This window comes from Chanodichthys erythropterus, chromosome 24 (genome assembly GCF_024489055.1).
Source record: "Chanodichthys erythropterus isolate Z2021 chromosome 24, ASM2448905v1, whole genome shotgun sequence".
In the NCBI taxonomy this organism is placed as follows: Eukaryota; Metazoa; Chordata; class Actinopteri; order Cypriniformes; family Xenocyprididae; genus Chanodichthys; species Chanodichthys erythropterus.
In genome coordinates this window covers 4,931,929-4,946,243 of record NC_090244.1, presented here as the reverse complement: position 1 = coordinate 4,946,243, position 14,315 = coordinate 4,931,929, and the positions used below count along the sequence as shown (strand labels likewise).

Genomic DNA, 14,315 nt, shown 5'->3' with positions numbered 1-14,315 from the left:
TACCTGCATTTGTGACACGTCTCCTCTCTCGAAGCCAAAATATTGCCATATTTCAGACGTACAGTTCTTTTTAGCCACAAGTTCTTCGCTGTCATTATTTTCCTCGCTCGTCTCAACTCCCGCCATTAGTTTTAATTTTCCACCATCTGCTCTGAGCGCTCTGATCCACTTGGTTCCTCTTACTGGGTAGGCGGGTATAAGGATAGTAAGGCCCCATCTGATTGGTCAATTTGGATAAACAGCCTATGCATGCAACGCACAAATGCTTGGCACATTTTTTTTTTAAATTATTTATCGCACCTCTCTGCGATACGGATATCGCATATACTATTATCGCGATAACGATAACTTTTCGATATATCGTGCAGCCCTAGTACCGTTACACCCCTACTAATGACACACAGTCAGGTGACGAATACAGTCAGTCACAAGCGATCCACACTCCAATCCAGAAGGGGGTGCGCGGCAATGCAGCGCTGTTTGCTAACTACCACAGGAAAAAGAGCAGAAGAAGAAGGGGCAATCTATGCACTAAACTAAAACAAGAGTTGAGATGGCACGCAAGAGCTTGCTAACCTATACGCTTATACGCTTGCCTATACCTATATTTTGTGATTAATTTTTGTGACGTGCTCCACAAGCTTCACGGAAAGGAAAGCATGACAGCAGAAAGCTGTTTGTTTTCTTTATTTTACAAAAGCTCAATGTTTTGTTTTTATTGTGAGTTTAAACAAGTAAAAGTAGACCCTTTACTGTTTTGAATGATGTCTTATCTCTTATCTGTATGACCATTAGTGTTGTCAAAAGTACCAGCTTTGATACCAAGTCGGTACTGAAATTTTAAAAATGTGACGCTTTGAGCGCTGTTGAGCGGATTCGTAAACACCTTTGATTGGCATTTGTGTTCACACGCTCATCAGATATGTCTGTGATTGGCTACAGTGATCAATGCACAAGAGCGTATGAAAGCACACGGAAGTGTTTGAAAGTGCTTTGAAAGCAGGCGACTATCAGCAGACCAGTCCGCTAACAGATGCCTGCTTTCAAATGCTACTGTGTGTATCGGTAAAGAGCGTCATTGATGTCTATTTACAACATGTTTTTGAAGCGTTGATCATTGAGCGCGTCATTACAATGTCCAATCAGAGGTGTTTACAAATCCGCTCAAAGTGTCACATTTTTAAAATTTCAAAGTCGGTACTTTTGACAACTGTAGCTGTAGCATATATTTCTTAATAATGCAGCTCTGGGTTTTAGTTACTATTATTAGAGAGACGCTGCCAGGTAGAATTAATTTACATGCAATCGCTCTTTCACTAATGAATTCATATAATTATAATATTTACTGTGCTAAATCTGTATTTGATATAGAACGAACAAAAATATGTGTTATATGCCATAGCTGTGCGCAAGGCAATCCGCGTTCAAGTCTCAACTCGAGGTTTTTTTTTTATTATTATTGACATCATCGGCGAACAGTCGACGTCGATTCAAATTTAATCATAAATGTCGACTTTAAAAAAATCTGAAGTCCCTAGTCTGCTCTACGCAAGTACATAGCGTGACTCTTTTCTTCTATGGTCAGCTTTTTTCTTTTTGCAACCGTTCGAACAGAATCACATTATATCTAGTTACACATGTTTACTTATAGCGTTTCCATGTTGTGTGCATGAAATGGATGCAGAAAGATGCATTTCAAGGTAACTCTATTGCCCCCTTGAGTTCTTGAGGTTCATTACCTCTACAGTAACACAATCCGATGGATAAGGATTTGCGTTCCTGCATATTTTCGGCCATTTTCGGCATACTACCATTTCTATTTTCTGTAAGCATAAATTACCTGGATGATGTGCAGTATACAACACTCATGAGATACTGTATCCCACAATGTCATCCTCCATTTCCAGAATTGGAGAAGCAACTTTTTTTCCAAGATACTAATCCGACTCTACGTTTAAATTAAACACTGAGGTAATGTGAAATACCATGGCATACTAATGCACTTTTTAAAAAAGCTGTGCAGTAAGCAGCTAGTATTCTCAAGCTTGTTAATTTAACCCACAGGGACTTCCTGTCGTTCACCCCAACAGGAAGTGATGTCAGAACCCCCACCCTATGTTTACTCCCATAGGAAATGATTATTCTAATGGGTGTGTGTGTGTGTGTTGGTGCTCATATAAACAGTTGTAGCACAAACACACACATTCTCTGACCTCTCTAGTGTAAATATTAGCCCTGTTCCCTTATAAAGCACTAACAGTGACTCAGCCCAATGGAAGACGCCTTATATAGAATTGTGCCTGCGTTGTTTAGGTGTCTAGCAGAGGTACTTCCCTACATGTGAAAATATGGACTTGCTTGTCTTTGTCTTGCTTTTCTGTTTATCTCCAGGGAGATTTTGAGGTCATAATGCCATAATTGGTTCTGGATGCTGATTGGCCGATAGTGAGGCCATTATGGGGACAGAGGAATGCAGGAATGAGATCCCTGTTTTCTCAAAGCCACATCCTGTGAGCACACTGAACCCAAAAAACGGCTGATCTCTGTATTAAATCTGCATCGAATGGTTGAGAAATGGTTAAAAACGTTCATTGAATCAGCCAAATGGCACTCAAAAACCAATTACTGCAAATAAAATGATGCCCTTGCAAAGACCTCTCTCTCTCACACACGCACTTGAGTGTGTGACAGCACTGAATTCCTCTGGTTTTTATCACCGTAGCTGCTGTTTAGTCTTAGACACGGTTGGAATGTGCCGTGGCATGAGAACATGCTATGAACACTCACACAAAGGTTAGCGAAATGCACAAACATCTGTGTATATGTGTGAATCACGTTTCAGTTGTTCTTTAAACAGAACAGCTTGTCCCAAACACAGCAGGATTTCTTCTTCGTATTATAGTTAGTGTGCATCTCTTTGAGTGTGTTTGTAAGGTCTGCTTTGAAAGGAGGAGGGGAAGTTTACGGTTCGGATTAGAGCAGTTTGTGTCGGTTCGAGGGGCTTGACTTTATTGGTCGTCCAGGGAAACCACAGAAAAATCACACAACTACAACATCAGATAGGATAACGCTGCACCAATATGGCATTTGCTTATTTGGTATTGTGATATGATCAATTTCAGATGAACCTGTTGATAAAATGTTATGTAAAAAAAAAAAAAAAAAAGGTTAATGGATTTTTATGCTCATTTACCTTATTTGTCATCATCTAATGCTGACTTAAAGTTCATCTTTAAAAACTCTAATAATTTAATTATGTTGTTAAATATAATCTCCAGCAGATCTCAAAATCAACATCCGTTTTTCATACTGGAATGTTATGTCTGAATTCACTTTATTTTTGTACATATTATTTTTTAATGCGGGTGTATTTCAGCAGTGGCGTGTAATGCAATCACTCCTGCTAGCAACTTTGGTTTGTTGAATTTTATGTATAATATATACATTTTTTATTTATAGTCCGATATGATACATATTGATACTGAAATATTTGAAATACTCATTTTCCTCAGAATAGATACACAATACCAGCTGCGCTTTTTCTCTCCGACAGCGAGTGACACACAAACCCGCCTCCCATCACTCCCTCGTTTACTTTGCTCCAGATGAATATCGTTGGTGTTACAGGGCTTTAATTTCGGCGTGGGATTGGGAGTATTGTGCATAATTTGACTCATTCCCACAGTACTTGTTCTCACACCCAAAGTGCGCACATAAAGCCAACTCTCAGTACTAAACTAAGTTCCTTTTAGCTGCTTAATGCGCTTAAACAGTCAAATACACACAAAATTGCTGAAGAGTATTGACATTCACAGTCAGTTATGTTTTAAGTGAACATAAACAGCTGAGAAAGAAAACGCATGTGTAACCGCATAATGTATTGGTGCGTCAGATCTTAAAGTGACAGCAGCCTAATATACCTGCTGCCAAATTATGAGGTAATATTAAAAATATCTATATGGCAGTTTTTCCCCATGGTATCAATGTCAAAATTGTGGCCAGTGAAAATGCTGAGTGGCTAGTAACTTTGGAACATCACCAGCCACAGTGACTGGTGAGCAAAAAAAGTTAATGTCAAGCCCTGTTATTCACTATCACTTTTTTAGTTTTTAGTATTTTCTTTTTAATTTATTTAGACAAATAGTATTGATATTGTAATTAAATAACCTGTTTATTGGTTATGGTTATCGCATTCCTAAAAATCTAAAAGCTTGGTAGTTTTAAAGACCTCGTGAACCGGAAGTTGCAAACGACTTTTCTCCAGTGTTGTGACGTATTTCCAAGTGAAATGAAATATTGAATACAGGGCAGGGTTTTACTTTAGCGCTCCTCCTCTCCGTCTCTCGCTCATAGCAGACTAACGGTTGCAGAGGAGTGGTTTATGCGTTTTCAACCCAAGCCGTCAAACTGACGCTACCAGAGAAGGAACGCCAAACAATCTTTTCTATGTTTTAACTTGCACGGATTAATTGTTTACCACAAGACTAGTAATATCAAAGACTATAGAATTACACAAGATGTGTCACTCGTATTATTATGAATGGGAGAAAGTGTAACGCGCAATATGGCGGAATAAGTCCCGCCTTCTAAATAAGAGCCAATCACCGACTGGTAAAGTCATCGCATCACTGCAGCAGCCGTTAGAAGCGTCGGTTTCTATAGAAACAGTCAGACGCGCGCTTCTGAAATATGGCAGAAGAGACTCGTATGTAGGTCTGCGCATGCGCATTAGCTTGATCCAGCCTAAAAAATACATTTTTTTTTGTCCTGATTCGAGCGTTTGGATAAAACATTTATAAGACAGCTGTTGTCAGAATTCATTGGTGATTTCAAATATGAAATGTAATTGTAAGGTTGGCGAACAGTTTTGGAGAATTTGATGTTTCCCCATTCAAAGAGATAGGGCATGATGCCCAGGATGCCTGAGAGGCATTTCAAAGATGGCCGCCGAGTGAAATTACTTGTCTTAAAGGGACTTTGGTAATATGCACTAACAAAGTAAATAAGGTCAATTTTGATTTCATGTGTACTTTTAAGGCCCATTCACACAAGGATGATAACTATAACAATAAAGTTTTAATAATTGCTCTAATTATTGATGTCCACACTGCAGAGGAACAATATTGTTGGAATTACTTGATAAACAATTAAAAACAACATATAACAAACAGAACATTATCGCTAGGGCTGCAACAGCTAATCGATAAAATCGATAATGAGAATCAACGACAACCAATGTCGTTATCGATTAATCGCGTCTGCCCACCGTGCACGGAAAATGTCCACCAGCTCGCATCAAATTACAGCACTGAATAACATTTCTATGGACAAAATGCATCTAAAAATAGTGGAGGAAACAGAGCGAGCTGCTGTGACGTGATCCAAGCTGCCCAAAACATGAGAATTCTTTCTTTTTAGCTCCAAGCTAATACATTAGCACAATGTTTTACATGGCTTGCCTTATCAGGCGTTTCGACAAATGCGTATGCTGTTTAATTCTTATCTGTATGTGTTACAAATTCACACGAGTATTTCCATTTTGCATGGAGGTTCGTCCTGACAGTCTGCGTTAAACTTCAAACAGATGGGAGTCGGGACGCAATAGGGAGCGAGACTAATAATATTCAGCGAAAAAATATTCATTTTGCTGAAATATCTGTTGTTGGATGTTAAATTTAGGTTTCAAAGTTAACATGTAATTCAATGATTTTATGAGAGTGGTAACTGTAAAGAGTTTGAAGGACAACATTGGACAAGATGTGGAATAGTGTGTTTTGTCAATAAAATAGAAAAAGGAAAGGCTTTTTAATCAGATTACTCCAATAAATGATCCGCCAACTAATCTAATCAAAATAATCATTAAAAGTTATCGCCCATTAGCATGAACGCCAATATAGTTATAGTTATTTTGGCGTGAACAGGCTTTTTGGCTACTATCCCATTAACTTCCTGATTTAAGAGGGCACATATTGGCTGGAATAAGCTGGATCAGTGCCGACAGTAAACGGTTGTGAGACTAGAGTTTCGGGTCTGTTGTGGTTCAGGTATTGATTACTTGATGAAACATACAGGCCGAGTTCAAAGCCTCTGTGTGTGTGTGTGTGTGTGTGTGTTTGAATTCTCACAGTATTTCCTCAGGACAGCTGCTTTGACCGGCTTAATGTGTGCAGGAAGATCACAGGCCATGGTGGCCCCCAGGGGCCCGGTGTAATCCTGAAGGCTTTTTGTGTCATCCGACTTACCCAGTCCTGCTCTGTCCTGCCCTGTTCAGGGTGGCCTGTTGTTGCAGCTGTGCAAGAGGATGCTGGAAATTATGCCTATATCAGCCTCTCCCTCTCCTACTGGAAAATCACTCTCTTATTCTTAATATTTTCATAACAGAAACGGCGACATCCATAATGTGACTCATTTCCGAGTCGAACTGAATAGTTAGTGGGAAATAATGAAGGGTGGGACTTGATCAAATGCATCGGGATTTGATCATGAAAAGCATTGCGGTTAAATTCAAAATTGTTTGTATAGTGCTTTTCATTTTTAATGCAAATCATTCTAAAGCAGCTTTACGAAGAATAGTGCTTGCAATCCCCAAGCAAGTCAATATCACAGAGGCAAGGACGATATAAGCGGTTTGTGAAAGAAACCTTGGTAGCAAGACAAAGCAGACTATAATATTATTAGATGATAATATTTTTCTGTGCCTCTCTGCAGAGTTACATCAGCAGAAAGAAAAGGTCTTTTCAGAAGCAATGAAACTTATTACATTTAGATTTTTCCTTCAGAATAACATGCACTTTAGAATAACATGAAGAATCATGCATTGCATTAGAAGATGGGATAGTTCACCCAAATTAAAAAAATACATTTAAAAATTCATAATTTACTCACTGTCCTCCGGTCTTTGCAAGTCCATACAACCTATTTTCTTCCATGGAATGCATGCTTGTTTTTCATGCTTATATTTCACAGTGTTTGACTGCTCAACTAGTCATCCCAACAACCAACTAGTGTTACTAGTCACAATACTGGAATTTCCAACTTGAAAAATATCGACATTCGATGCCATTTCTGATACCACTGGGAAAACTGCCATATATACCGCCATACAGATAATTTATCATCTCATAATTTTTTGATAACTTTTGTCGTAATACCTCACACACAGCACAGCACAGGCGGGCTTAATTTGAGTCGTTGAACTACATTTACAAAAAAAGACAAGTAAACAGTAATATAATAAGAACAAATAAACAAATTGCAAATGATATCACAAATAAATACAATAGAATAAACAGACAAATAAACATGGCTTTTAAGTTTTGGCAATTTTGTATTTGACCATTTAAGCGCAATAAGCGACGGAAAAGAAGTTAATTTGGCACTCGCGATGCCACGCCCCTTTTATTCCCCTCACGTGTAACCTATTGGAAAGCCCGGATGAGTCATTAGTTGGGAAATAAAATAACCCTTTCGCACGTAAGTTTAAAATATTCTGGCTGACCCCCCAGCGTGAGTTTTTCAAGGCGACCGTTATTTAGAACGTATCACTTTATTGTTTCCATGGTGACGCAGCGCTGTATGACTGATGATCTGCTTTTATTTCAGTTTTCCTTTTTTATTCAAAATATTCGCTAATTTGTTATAGGGTCGTAACGGTATGAGATTTCAACTGTATGATAACCGTCTGAGTAAATATCACGGTATTACGGTATACGGTATTAAACAATCAATTATTATTTATACCATCAATTAAAATGACCAATAAATTAATTAAAATGTTTGTTTTCTTTATTCAGATTTCAATAATCAAAAACAATCAAATACATTTTATAAATGATTATGGATTAGAAGATCTTTTATTAATAATTAAAATTCAGAATTTCTGCTTTGACTTCATTCTTCTGGCTTTTATTTTTTAATACAAATATTATCAAAAATGATGTAAATGAAATTAACTTTTTTATTATTTTGAGAAGTACATTCTATTTAAAAATTATAATAAATTTCAGTTTCGAGTTAAAAACTTCGGGTTAAAAAGCGATCTTTTATTTTGACGGGATGTAGTGAAGAGCTTTGAGTTTCAGTGTATTTGACAATGGTTTTTCTCAAATAAAATGATGAAATGCTCATTAAGCGCTATCTCAGAGCAACCTTGGATATGTTTGTGTTCATGTCCTCGGATAACGAGACTTCAAACCCTGAAAAAACAATAAGAGCGTCGCGCATACTTAAGTATGTAGTACAGGAAACAGCGCAGCTCATTCACACAGGCAGACACGCAAAACAAACAGATATATTTATACAGCCGTCTTTTTGCGCTTTAATATTCACAGAGCCCACCTAGGCCATTTGATTTATAGTACGTTTTATTCATCAGTCCAACAAATCGCGCGTTTTTACCTGATATTGCTGCGTTATACTGTACATTCCATTTTCATGACTGGATTCCGGGATTCCCTCTCCATCACATCATACGACCTAAGTTATAAACGGAACATACCTGTATCTACACTGATGGTGTTCTCGAATATAGGTGAACATGTTCGATGCGTTTCCTCCTTTTGCAGGTAACTTAGGCCTACTTTGCGCCCGCATTGTTTTTGGATATACACTCGAGGACAGCCCCGCGTTTGTTTTTCTATATCTAAAGTATTCCCATAATGCAAATTGTAACTTATTTTTCAACGGGGCATAGAGATTAGAGGTAGCAACTTCTGTCTCTGACATTGTCTGCTGTATGTGTGGGTGTGGAGCAAGTGGAAAGTTGTTGTCTATGCGCAAGTGAAATTCTGCGTCTTATTATATATTTTTTTACAATACCGAAAATAAGCAAATGTACATGATATGATAATCGTACGTGTTCATACCGTGATATATCGTCATACAGATATATCGTTACGACCCTAATTTGTTAACTATAACATGAAATATATGATATTCCGATTGTCAAATATGTGAAAGTGGATGTGTTTTGCTGTTTAAACAACTTTTATAATGATTGCTTTAGTTGAGCTATACACGTTATGGGCGTCGCCATGTTAGTTTGTGCCGCAGGTTCTGTTGGATTCACAACATCTTATATGTATTTAAACATCCGAAACCTAAAATAAACATTATGTGGTTGAAAACACTGCATGTGATATATGAAAAGTGCTGCGCGCGTCCATCTCTGGTTTAGAGATGGACGCGCACATTTGAATTTGGCAATTGATCACGTGATGCACTGCACTGAACGTTCTAATCACACAGTGATCGTACACTAGTATATAGATATTTTCTTGTATATATGTTATATCACCACTACTACAGCCATACGCATTCATATGGAGAACTGTTGCATCATACCATCTTTGTGGGGGTTTTTTTAGATGGTGTGTCAGGTTTAAAAAAGGCAATCGCAATACAAATCCCTGCATTCGATTCTATTCTTTTGCACTCTGTCTAGCTGTTTGATTTTTTTGCATGAATCCTTAGCCAATTTAAACCCAAAATGCATTGCGGCGAGCCAAGATGGTGGACAAAATGGGAGAAATGTATACTTAAAATTTATTTAATGCAAAAAAATACTGATAAAAATAAAAATGTTCCATTTTTAATTTCAACTTTTTTTTTTTTAACCTATTTGTGTGCTTTTTTTTTTTAAATGACAAGCATCACACAAAATCAGGCCAAAACGAAGATTGTTTGTTTTGGGTGTGCGAAACAGCTTTTCCAAAGCAAACTTTCCAGAAAAGTTCATTCCAGTTGGTAAAACACCTTCAAACCATTGAGTCCGTCAAGGTCAGACACAAGTAAAAACATGAATACACAGAAGAGCTAGAAATTGAAGTTGATAATTCTAATTGAAAATGACACCAACACTGTTTTTTCATGTTTAAATAGTCTTATTTTTAATGTGCATTTGTAATTTTTAATGTGTCTGGCTTCCGGTGTAATTCGCTTCCAATTATTTTTAGCTGTACAAAACAACTCGATGATATTGCAAACTGATATTTAATTCCATATTATTTTAATGTATTGTCATAATTATAAACACACTGGTTTGCAGCACAAATCATTTGACCTTTTTTATGCACTGATTTACTTCTTGATATATACATTCACAGAAAACAGTTCTGCATTGCAAAATTAGGTGGATACTGTAGATCTGATGTGGCTTGCTAAAGCAATCTATTTGAGTGCTGAATAAATAAACATGACGTGACTGTACTTGATTTGAGTGCTGAATTGCAGAGCTCTTACAAACATATCCACATATGATCTCACGCTTTCTTAACTGTTTTTTTTTCTTACTGCTGCCATTTTTGTTGTGTGTGAATTTTGTTATTGAGAGGAAAGTGCACCGTTTATGTCTACATATTCATCTAAAAGCTCTCAGCAGTGTGGGTGGCGTTGGGATGTTCCAGTATATCACTGCTCAGGTATTTCGAACTTCTTTTTATCCCTAAGCAAAGAACTTTGCTGAGTATATCAAGGCCCATAGTGTGCCATATAAAGTTGCTGCCTATAAAGAGAGTTCCAAATCATTCAATATGAGGATGTACCTCACTAGCTTTTGGAACAGACCCGTATTGTTGCTCGTCTCAGTGATTTGGAGCAGCTGTTTGTGTGTGTGGTTGTATTATCTGTGTGCCATATTCATGAATTTCCTGTCCTAGTTGCATTAAACATGTTTAGCTCTTCAGTGAACCTCAACTGAATTATTTCAGCCATGGGTTTCTCGAACATATGTGGAATCGATTACCTGCTGAGAGAGTGAGAGACTGTAGTGATGGAAGGAATAAAAGAATTCGATGAATCTATTGTGTAGTGAAGATGAGTCGGTTATGTAACGCTCCCATATGGAATCTGCATGCACACTGCCGGGGGATGCCAGCGCGTGCGCGTGTGTGTGCGCTGCAGATCAGTTTCTCATTATTATTCACTGTGTGATTAGAGTAAAGCTTTGATCCTGTATTCAGCTCACTGAGGGAATCTGTCACCCCTTTCATGACACACACGAGCACAATAGTTCATCTGCATGAGTCGGACTGAGCATATTTTTCTCAGACCATTCTGTTAAACATGCTTTTGTTTCCTTTGGGATTCAGGCTGATCGCCCCTCTTATTTGTGTTCGGGAAAATCTGTGAGGTGTGCATTCAAGCGTTGTTAGATCTGATTACAAGAAAATTGACTTGGCAGTTGCTTATATTACACAATCTTACAGGACAAAGGTGATCAATAAATCGTTTAAGGAGACAGGATATAAACAGGATATTTCTTGCACTTTTGAAATAAGAGTTCAGTCTATAATGTGTTCAACTACCCACATTTATGTTTTTTTTTTTTAATCTTGGTAGTCAGTTACAGGTGGTTTTAGTGAGAGGGACATACTCATTCCAGAGCCAATTTGATTGGACAAAAATCTGTGTAGTGCAGTATGAGTCATCAATACCATTTGCACAGAACAGACAGACCTAAGCAGACTTGGGCCGCATTACACTGCATGGTACCCATGTGGCACAGATTGGATACGAACGTCTAAGCAGGAAAAAAGCGCATGGATTCCGACATTCTCTGATTGGTTTCAGGCCTCATTCATATGTGGAAATAAATCTGATGTGAATCGGATACGTGCATTTGCACCTGCTGTGAATCAGTAAATCGTGCACGATTTATAAATCAAGGGAACAAAATAGTAAATCGTGCACACAATTTAGCAAATTGAGGGAAAGAAATCAGTCAATCATGCGCACAATTTATACATTGAGGGAACGAATCAGTAAATCATGTTTATGATTTATAAATCAAGGGAACGAATCAGTAAATCATGTGTATGATTTATAAATCAAAGAAATGAATCAGTAAATCATGCCCGCAATTTGTAAATCAAGGGTAGGAAATAGTAAATCATGGGAACAAGTCAGTAAATCATGTACATGATTTATAAATCGAGGGAACGAATCAGTAAATCGTGCACGATTTATAAATCAAGGGAACAAAATAGTAAATCGTGCACACGATTTAGCAAATTGAGGGAACAAAATCAGTCAATCATGCACACAATTTATACATTGAGGGAACGAATCAGTAAATCATGTTTATGATTTATAAATCAAGGAAATGAATCAGTAAATCATGCCCGCAATTTGTAAATCAAGGGTACGAAATAGTAAATCATGGGAACAAGTCAGTCAATCATGCAAATGATATATAATTCGAGGGAAAGTATCAGTAAATTGTGCGCCCGATTTGTAAATCGAGGGAACGAAACAGTAAATCGAGCGCATGATTTATAATTCGAGGGAAGGAATCAGTAAATCGATAACACCATTTATAAACTAGAGGGAATGAAATAGTAAATCGAGCACACAATTTATAATTCGAGGGAACGAAACAGTAAATCGAGCGCACAGTTTATAAATCGAGGGAACGAATCAGTAAATCGAGCACACCATTTAAAATTTGAGGGAACGAAATAGAAAATCGAGCAAACAATTTATAAATCAAGGGGACGAATCAGTAAATCGAGCACACCATTTATAAATCGAGGGAACAAACTAGTAAATCGAGCGCACAATTTATAAATCAAGGGGACGAATCAGTAAATCGAGCACACCATTTATAAATCGAGGGAACAAACTAGTAAATCGAGCGCACAATTTATATATCAAGGGGACGAATCAGTAAATCGAGCACACCATTTATAAATCGAGGGAACAAACTAGTAAATCGAGCGCACCATTTATAAATCGAGGGAATGAATCAGTAAAACGAGCGCACCATTTATAATTCAAGGGAACTAAATAGTAAATCGTGCGTGCGATTTATAAATCGAGGGAACGAATCAGTAAATCGAGCACACCATTTAGTAAATTGTGCTTGTGATTTATAAATCTTTGGAGACCCCAACATCCTGATTGTGTATTCAAAACAAACATAAGGGTTAATGTCACGTTTTTATGCCCAGGATATTTCAGAAAAGTTTCACTGTCTTGAACGTTAAAAACCCAGGAGAAATTTGAAATGCACATGCACTGCATGAAACCTTTAGATCCCATGATGCATTTCTCTCAGTGGGGCACTATATGCATGCACTCATCTCTGCACCGATTCAATCAGACAACAGGGAGCCATCCACCAGCAGCCATCAGTTCAGAATGAAGGAACGTAAAGACTCCACATGGCACTTTACATTATACTGATAGATAATGGTTTCTATTGTCCAAGAACATCACTCTGAAGATCCCATTGGTCACTGAGTAACATCCCGTACCAGAGGATTCATTTAAACATCATTTAAATGCAGGCAGAGAGACTGCAAGCCAAGTAAAGAGCTTCTAATGTTATAATGGATCTTACCCTAATGTCTTTTCCTCTTAGCTTTCCAAAGACTCGGGTTTCCCAAGCTAATTTGTTTAGGAGATTGTGTTATAAGTACTTTCTCCCCAACTGTTTCTTTGTTGCCCATTCATGCATTTGTTGTTTAAAAGCCCGTGAGTGCTGTTCAGCCTTCATAGCGGACAATGATGAAGATGAATCATCTTTTATCAGGTGCTGATTATTTTAGACAGGTGCCAGCTGTGTTCATGAAGCTGTAAAATGTACTTGATCCACCGGGTCAGGCTGGTTCTGAGGTTTGGAGCAACTCTGGGTCAAAGGTTTATTGGAATGTGGGCAGATGAGTAACGGATCTCGGGCTCAGGGGTTTGGGTCAAATGATTTTAATGATCTTAAAGCTGCTGTGGTAAGCGCTCTTAGCGCTGAGAATTTTTTTTCCTTTTTTTCCCTCCAAGTTGTGAAGAAGAGTAATTTTGGAACCTGCATTTCAGGTCTGTGTGCATGAGCTTTTAGGTTGTCATGGTAACCCAACAAGAACTGCCAGTGGTGTTGAGTCGTTTCCAATCAGTTTTATACTAGCACAGTGAACATTCATCTTGTTGTTCACGAGCAACACGATTCCATTGGTTGTGGATCAAAAATAATTAGTTGTTTGGTTCTCTTTCTAGATCTGTTGATGTAATTGTCTATTTGTGTAGTGCCTATAAATATGTATTTTTGTCAAAGACACAATAATACACAGATTTTATAACAGCTTGTTTTTCTAGCACAGTTTATGGTGTTTCTTATGGAAGTTTGATTCCATCAAGGAATAAAACCATTTAAAAGATAATTTATCTCACAATTTAGATTTTTTTATCTTAGAATTGTGAGATATAAACTTGCAATTGAGAGTTATAAAGTCCAATTCTGAGGGGAAAAAAGACGTGTTTATAACACACAATTCTGACTTCATAACTCACGATTGTGACTTTATATCGCAATTCTGACTTTATAA

General features: G+C 37.6%; 1 protein-coding gene across 1 annotated transcript in view; it reads left to right on the top strand.

Moving 5' to 3' along the window:
- peak1 (pseudopodium-enriched atypical kinase 1) overlaps window positions 1-14,315 on the top strand; it is a 49,256-nt gene that overhangs the window by 14,649 nt on the left and 20,292 nt on the right. The gene's annotated exons all lie outside the window — the stretch shown is intronic.